We start from the raw sequence: 8,902 nt of genomic DNA, 5'->3' as shown, positions 1-8,902 counted from the left end.
TAATGAGTCAGAACAAAATGCAATACAACCTTTCACTATAGATCCTTATATGGCTAGAAGAGGTATAAATAAAATATTGGTTGGCTCATTTCTAGAATAAATACTATTAAAGGAAGCTCTAGAAAATCTACTCTATGTGTGATAGTTTTATATTTTTTTAATGATTTCTCTTTTTTTCTTTCTTTTTTTTTTTTTTGTATTTTTCTGAAGCCGGAAACGGGGAGAGACAGACAGACTCCCGCATGCGCCAGACCGGGATCCACCCGGCACGTCCACCAGGGGGCAACGCTCTGCCCACCAGGGGGCGATGCTCTGCCCCTCCGGGGGCGTCGCTCTGCCGCGACCAGAGCCACTCTAGCGCCTGGGGCAGAGGCCAAGGAGCCATCCCCAGTGCCCGGGCCAACTTTGCTCCAATGGAGCCTTGGCTGCGGGAGGGGAAGAGAGAGACAGAGAGGAAAGAGAGGGGGAGGGTGGAGAAGCAGATGGGCGCTTCTCCTGTGTGCCCTGGCCAGGAATTGAACCCGGGACTCCTGCACACCAGGCCGATGCTCTACCACTGAGCCAACCGGTCAGGGCCTAATGATTTCTTTAATGGCAAACTTGTTCTGTAATGGGCCAGATAGTAAATACGTTAAGCATTTCTGGCCATAAAGCTTCTGTCAGAATTACTCAACTCTACTGTTTTAGTGCAAAAGCATCCAGAGACAATACATAAATCAGGGTATCTCAACCCTGACATGGCTATTTTGGGCCAAATACTTTGTTATGGGCAGCTGTCTATGCACTGTAGTATTGTATAGCACTATCAATGACTACAAGATGCCAGTGCTAGATGCCAATAGCTCCCCATCATAGTGACAACCAAAAATGTCTCCAGATATTGCTAGATGTCCCCTGGGGATCAAGATTGTCCCTACTTGGGAACTCATAAGTGAATGGGTGTAGCTGTGTTCCAATAAATTAAAAAAAACAGGTATTGGGTTGCATTTAGCCCAATGGCTATAGCTCTCCTGCTATAGAGTATGTAAATTACTAATAATGGCAAGAAACTTATTTAATGTCAAATTAGTATATGCATATCCATTCCATAAGTCTTATCTCATCAATTCCTTTGGTACTTTGTTGCAAGACCTTTTTTTAAAAAATCACTTTTGTAATGTTGGGTAAGCTTCGGAGTTATTTATGGAGATATTTATATAGACTTCAGCCTATAATGATGCCTTTTTTTTTTCATCCATAAGTATTTTGGGATGTATCTTTAAAACATAACTGCAGTGCCATTATTACACCTAAAAAGATTAGGCTATGATTCTTTAATACATATTGATAACTTTTTGAAGATCGATACATTGAAATTGGTGGCTGCCATTTTAATTCTTTTAACTTTCCCTTTAATAAGTGTACAGTACAGTATTAGCCTGACCAGGCGGTGGCGCAGTAGATACAGCATCAGACTGGGATGCGGAGGACCCAGATTCAAAACCTGAGGTCGCCCGCTTGAGTGCTGGCTCAGCTTGAGCCCAAGGTCACTAGCTTGAGCAAGGGGTCACTCAGTTGGCTGTAACCCCCGGTCAAGGCACATATGAGAAAGCAATCAATGAACAACTAAGGTGCTGCAATGAAGAATTGATGCTTCTCATCTCTCTCCCTTCCTGTGTCTGTCCCTATCTGTCCCTCTCTCTGTCTCTATCACACATATAAAAAAGTATACAATATTAGATTTGAAAATGTGCTTTCTGTTCATTGGAGAGACTTTGAGATAGCTCCCAGAACAAACACATCTAGGGGCCCACCAAAGAAGACCAGGGAGAAGGTGACTACAGGGGTCATACTGAGGCAAGGAAGTAAGAGAGAAGATAAATTAACTCATAGTACTTTACTACACTTAATAGATTGTGCATTCTTCCAAACATAATTGGAAGTAGGTCAAGTTTAACTTATTCTTACATAGCAGAACAATTCAATTGTCTGAGCCTTGTGAGAACTAGTCAAAAGTAAAGCTGTAAATCCAGGATATATAATATCTCTAGATATTTTTCTATTATTACATTTAATTTTTAAAAAAAAACTGGTCTCTGATTCTTAACTCTTTGAGTAGTACAAACGTTCATGTACATCCTCATGCCTCCTGACCATCCAGAGTACGATCAATTTGTTTTAAAAATGTGTAAGGCAACATTAAAAAAAGGCAAATGTTTATTCTTCTTGTTTCCATAAATTGGTTATCAAACAAACATGATTTTAATTTAATAAAACTGGAACTGGAACTAATTTTTTTTTTCAGAGTCAGAGAGAGGGATAGATAGGGACAGACAGACAGGAACAGAGAGATGAGAAGCATCAATCATTAGTTTTTCATTGCGTATTGCAACACCTTAGTTGTTCATTGATTGCTTTCTCATACGTGCCTTGACCGCAGGCCTTCAGCAGACCGAGTAACCCCTTGCTCGAGCCAGCGACCTTGGGTCCAAGCTGGTGAACTTTTGCTCAAACCAGATGAGCCCTTGTTCAAGCTGGCGACCTCAGGGTCTCGAACCTGGATCTTCCGCATCCCAGTCCAACAGTCTATCCACTGCGCCACTGCCCAGTCAGGCAATTTCATTTTTTGAAAAAAACAAAACAAAACAAAACAAAACTCCCAGGGGTCAGCAAGCATGAGAAAACTCACTACTCAAAGGATCAATTCCTTGCACGATTTTGATGGGCCAAAGGAGAGAGGGGATATGCACTGTTCCTTATATATATTCTACCATGTTTCTATGGTCTTAGATTTCCTAAGAATTTGGGTTTATCTGATCCTTTCAGTGAAAATCATGGCTATTGCTTTTCTCTACCTATAGATCCTGCCCTCAGTGATTTCATGAAGCCCTATTGCATAAAATACCATTTCTATTTAACTGCCATATTCATGTCTCCTGCCCAGACCTACCTCATGAAATCCAGCCTTGTTCTTGACATCGAGCCTTTGCACTAGCTGTTCCTTTAGATATCCTACACCCTTATCACCTCACCTTTCCTCAAATGTTGCCTTTTCACTGACCATGCTGCTTAATGTTGCAGCCTGTTTCTTACCCCACTAAACTGCTTACTGTTTACTGTTGTTTCCCCCTACTAGTATTTAAGCTCCATGAGGGGAGCTATCTGTTTTCTTCACTGATATATAACAAGTGCCTACAACAGTACCTGGCACACAGTTGGGACTCAATAAATATTTGTTGAACTATTTCAATTCAAACCGAATTGAATTATGTATGCATGATGACAATAGAGAAAGGTGATCCCTATACTTTCCCACCCAGATTTTATAGGTGAGATCTTTTTGTTTCCCTTATTTTCATTTTTATTTTTGCTCTGCAAATGGATAGAAGTTTTAGGCCTCTAAGACCTATGAATTATAACTGATACACTTTTAAAACAGAAGGGTATTTTAAAGTAAATTTGCTAAAAAATGCAGTTAAATACAGCTGATTAGTGATAAGGGGACTAGAGTTGCTCTGGAATCAGGGACAGCAGACACAGTAGAGACTGGAGGAGGTGGGGCTAAGATGGAGACTGAGGTAAGGCTGCACACTGAACTGTGGGGCCCTCAGCCCCCTTGACTGTGAAAGCCAGGCTCCACCCCTTCAACAGTACCACCTTCACCCCCACTGGAGGAGTCTGGGAAACTGGATGGCCCAAAAAAAAGGCACTGAAATTTGTGGATACTTGAGTGAAAAATCAAGGCCGATGACCCAAATGCCCTGCACATGGAGACTGAGCTTCCAATCTGCAAAAAGAGAAAATGAAGGGCAGGAAATATATGCATACACAAAAGACAATTTTTCAGAGTTGGGCATGACTCCTAAGACTAACAGGATCAGCGGTCTCAGCACAGTAAATACCAAGCTCTAACATTTACCATGCAATTGCAATGTACCAGGTACTATTGAAAGTATTTTGTATATATTAACTCATTTGATTCTCAAAAAAATCCTCTGATGTAGGTATTACTTTTTTTTTTTTTTTTTTTTGTATTTTTCCAAAGCAGGAAACGGGGAGGCAGTCAGACAGACTCCCGCATGTGCCCGACCGGGATCCACCCGGCACGTCCACCAGGAGGCGATGCTCTGCCCATCTGGGGTGTCGTTCTGCCGCAATCAGAGCCATTCTAGTGCCTGAGGCAGAGGCCACAGAGCCATCCTCAGCGCCGGGCAAATTTTGCTCCAGTGGAGCCTTGGCTGCGGGAGGAGAAGAGAGAGACAGCGAGGAAGGAGAGGGGGAGGGGTGGAGAAGCAGATGGGCGCTTCTCCTGTGTGCCCTGACCTGGAATCGAATCCGGGACTCCTGCACGACAGGCCAACACTCTACCGCTGAGCCAACCGGCCAGGGCCTATTCCCATTTTACAGATGAGAAAATAGAGTCATGAAGAGTTTAAGCAAGTAAGGGCATCCAGATAGTAAATGGCAGAACTGAGATTTGAACCCAGCAATCTACTTCCAAAAATAAGCTATACCAAGGAACGTCATTGTAAAATATTCCAACTCTAGAGACAAAGAGAATTTCCTAAAGGCTCTGGAGCAAGGTGATAGGTCATTCACTTTTATGGGAATCAGAAAATCCTTAGACTTCCTACAAAAATGATCAAATGATGTCTTCAAAATATTAAGAAAAAAAATGACCTTCATTTTCAAGTTCTTTGCCCAGCCAACCAGCAAACAAATATGAGGGCAAAATAGACATTTTTAGATATGCCAAGGGTCCTTCCTTCTCTCCCTACCCAGCTGTTAGGCATACTCTTGCAAACACCCTCAGCTCCATATATGCATGTGGTTAACACCCTGTCTTAATCGGTTCTGGCTGCTATAACAAAATATCATAGGCTAGTGGCTTATAAACAGCAGAAACTTATTGCTCACAGGTTTGGAGGCTAAAAGTTGAAGGTCAGGATGCTACATGGTGAAGGCCCTCGACTGGGTTGCAGATTGCCACCTTCTGGATGGGTCCTCACATGGCTAGGGATCCTTTTGGGGTCTCTTTTATAAAAGCACCAATCCCATTCATGGGGTGTAATGGCATGACCTAAGCACCCCCCCCCAAACCCTTCCTCCTAAATACCATCACATCAGCCATTAGGATTTCAACTTAAGAATTTTGAAGGGACACAAACTTTCATACCATAGCACACCCACACTTATATTTCCAAATCCAAACTGTCTCTGCACCTCAGACTGTAATTCCAAGTGCATAATTTGATTCCTGGATGTGTATCAAGCACCTCAAATTTAACAGTTCCATTTCTGAACCTGCTCTACCTCTGGTCTCAGGAAATGGGAACATATAATTGCTCAGTTGGACTCATCCTTGACTCCTCTTTCTCTAACTCTATATTCAGTCCATCAAAAAATTATGTAGGCTCTATCTTCAAAATATCTTTTCTCATCACCTCCACTACCACTCCCTAGTCCAGCCCATGCCTTTCTCACTTGCATTATTGCACACTAGCATCTCCCACTTTTCATTCCCCAGATAACAACCAAATCTTTTTTTTTTTTGTTTTTTGTATTTTTCTGAAGCTGGAAACGGGGAGAGACAGTTAGACAGACTCCCGCATGCGCCCGACCAGGATCCACCCAACACGCCCACCAGGGGGCAATGCTCTGTCCCTCCCGGGCGTCGCTCTGTTGCGACCAGAGCCACTCTAGCGCCTGGGGCAGAGGCCAAGGAGCCATCCCCAGTGCCCGGGCCATCTTTGCTCCAATGGAGCCTTGGCTGCGGGAGAGGAAAAGAGAGACAGAGAGGAAGGATAGGGGGAGGGGTGGAGAAGCAGATGGGCACTTCTCCTGTGTGCCCTGGCCTGGAATCGAACCCGGGACTTCTGCACGCCAGGCTGACGCTCTACCACTGAGCCAACCGGCCAGGGCAGCAACCAAATCTTACTATCATCTTGCTTCTCAGTTCAAAACCTTCAAGGGCTTTCCATTTCTCATAATAGATCCAATGTTCTTACTATGGTTTGCCTCAAGCAATACAGTATTCCTTGCTCGTTCATGTATATGCCCACACATGCTTCCACCCCAGGGCCTACTGCCTGCTAAGATGCTCTTTCTCCAGATATCAGCGTGGTTCGTTTCCTGACTTGCGTCGGGTCTCTGTTCACAGCATCTCATCATGGGACATTCCTAGATTACTCTCTATGAAACAGCTCCCCACATCTTACAGCTGTTCTCTCTTGGGCGGATATTTTTATCATTTCTTTCCTCCTCTTTACTACAACAGTCTGAAGTTAGATACTCTACTTCTGTTCTTTTAGTGGTTGCCCTGAAACTTGTAACATGCATTAAAAACTTTATTAAGGCCCTGGCTGGTTGGCTCAGCGGTAGAGCGTCGGCCTGGCGTGCGGGGGACCCGGGTTCGATTCCCGGCCAGGGCACATAGGAGAAGCGCCCATTTGCTTCTCCACCCCGCCCTTCCTCTCTGTCTCTCTCTTCCCCTCCCGCAGCCAAGGCTCCATTGGAGCAAAGATGGCCCAGGCGCTGGGGATGGCTCCTTGGCCTCTGCCCCAGGCGCTAGAGTGGCTCTGGTCGCGGCAGAGCGACGCCTCGGAGGGACAGAGCATTGCCCCCTGGTGGGCAGAGCATCGCCCCTGGTGGGCGTGCCGGGTGGATCCCGGTGGGGCGCATGCGGGAGTCTGTCTGACTGTCTCTCCCCGTTTCCAGCTTAAGAAAAATACAAAAAAAACCCAAAACCCAACTTTATTAAATTATAATAGTCATACCAAAACGTGTATGCATGTAAATATTTTGTTTTGTTTTGTTTTGTTTATTGAAGTTGGAAACGGGGAGGCAGTCAGACAGACTTCCACATGCGCCCGACCGGGACCCACCCGGCACGCCCACCAGGGGTGATGCTCTGCCCATCTGGGGCATTGCTCTGCCGCAATCAGAGCCATTCAGGAATAGAGAGATAGAAAGGAAGGAGAGTGCGAAGGGTGGAGAAGCAGATGGGCACTTCTCCTGTGTACCCTGGCCAGGAATTGAACTGGGGACTTCCACATGCTGGGCCAACGCTGTACCACTGAGCCAACTGGCCAGAGCTGATTTAGTTCTTTTTTATTTACCACTTTTTATTGTTTCCAGGTATCTGCCAAAACTGTCCATTATCTTTTATTTCTTTGAACAAAAAAATATATAAATTGTTTTATAGTTTGTATCTGATAATTCCAAAAGAAATTGTTTTTGCATGTCCATTTCTGTTTGTATTTCCACTGAAACACTCACTCAAAGAGTAATTTGCTTGTGTACCTGTATATCTTTTTTTTTTTTTTTTTTTTTTTACAGAGACAGAGAGAGAGTCAGAGAGAGGGATAGACAGGGACAGACAGACAGGAACGGAGAGAGATGAGAAGCATCTATCATCAGTTTTTTGTTGGGACACCTTAGTTGTTCATTGATTGCTTTCTCATATGTGCCTTGACCGTGGGCCTTCAGCAGACCGAGTAACTCCTTGCTCAAGCCAGTGACCTCGGGTCCAAGCTGCTGAGCTTTGCTCAAGCCAGATGAGCCCACACTCAAGCTGGCAACCTCGGGGTCTCGAACCTGGGTCCTCCACATCCCAGTCTGACACTCTATCCACTGCGCCACCGCCTGGTCAGGCCTGTATATCTTTTTATCTTTAATTCTGTACTAAAAACTTCTATGAAAACTTATGCATAGGAATAATTTAAGGCCTACAATTATAATGTTTTCCTCCAGAGAGGATTTGTATTTGCTTTTGTCAGGCATCTGGTGGTATCACAGTTTGAGACCACCTGAAACCAAGATCAAGACTTGAGACAGGTAATTTAACCCCAGCATACACATTCCTCTCAAGCAATTCCACTTCCAATTCATCCTCATCCTGAGGGGGTAGCCCTTGGGAGTCCCAGTTATTGTACAGAGGGCCTTCTATTTCACTCCCTACACATTGCATTTTATTTATTTTTTCTTCTTTGAAGTGCAAAAGGAAGATTATTATTATTATTATTTTGGTAGGAAGATCATTATTTTTTATTTTATTTTATTTTTTTTCATTTTTTCTGAAGCTGGAAACAGGGAGAGACAGTCAGACAGACTCCCGCATGCGCCCGGCCGGGATCCACCCGGCACGCCCACCAGGGGCGACGCTCTGCCCACCAGGGGGCGATGCTCTGCCCATCCTGGGCGTCGCCATGTTGCGACCAGAGCCACTCTAGCGCCTGAGGCAGAGGCCACAGAGCCATCCCCAGCGCCCGGGCCATCTTTGCTCCAATGGAGCCTTGGCTGCAGGAGGGGAAGAGAGAGACAGAGAGGAAAGTGCGGCGGAGGGGTGGAGAAGCAAATGGGCGCTTCTCCTGTGTGCCCTGGTCGGGAATCGAACCCTGGTTCTCCGCACGCTAAGCCGACGCTCTACCGCTGAGCCAACCGGCCAGGGCCAAGATCATTATTTTTGAACTAGGTAAATGTCTCAGGGAAAAAGTATCTTCCAATGTTCCAAGTTGAATTACCTCCTCTAAACTGGATCATCTCCTTGGTTCCTGGCTATCTAGCTTTCGGTTGGTATTTCTATCTTGCCATCTGTTAGATATCTTGTGTGACCCCAAAATTTATATGTTGAAATTCTAACCACCAGTACCCCAGAATGTGGCTATATTTAATCACATATTTCAGTGATTAAGCTTAATCACTTTAAAGAGATAGTTGAGTTAAAATGAGGCATTAGGATGTGCCTGGTGTCCGTATAAGAAGAGGAAATTTAGACAGAGACACACCAGAGGTATGCACGCACACAGAGGAAAGATCAGTGAGAACACAGGGAGAAGGCAGCCATTTGCAGCAGGAATAAAGATCTCAGGAGAAATCAACCCAGCTGACAACTGGATCCTGGACTTTTGGCCTCCACAACTAT

This window comes from Saccopteryx bilineata, chromosome 3 (assembly GCF_036850765.1).
Source record: "Saccopteryx bilineata isolate mSacBil1 chromosome 3, mSacBil1_pri_phased_curated, whole genome shotgun sequence".
NCBI classification, from domain to species: domain Eukaryota; kingdom Metazoa; phylum Chordata; class Mammalia; order Chiroptera; family Emballonuridae; genus Saccopteryx; species Saccopteryx bilineata.
The sequence above is the reverse complement of the archived record's forward strand: the minus strand, read 5'-3'. Positions refer to the sequence as shown.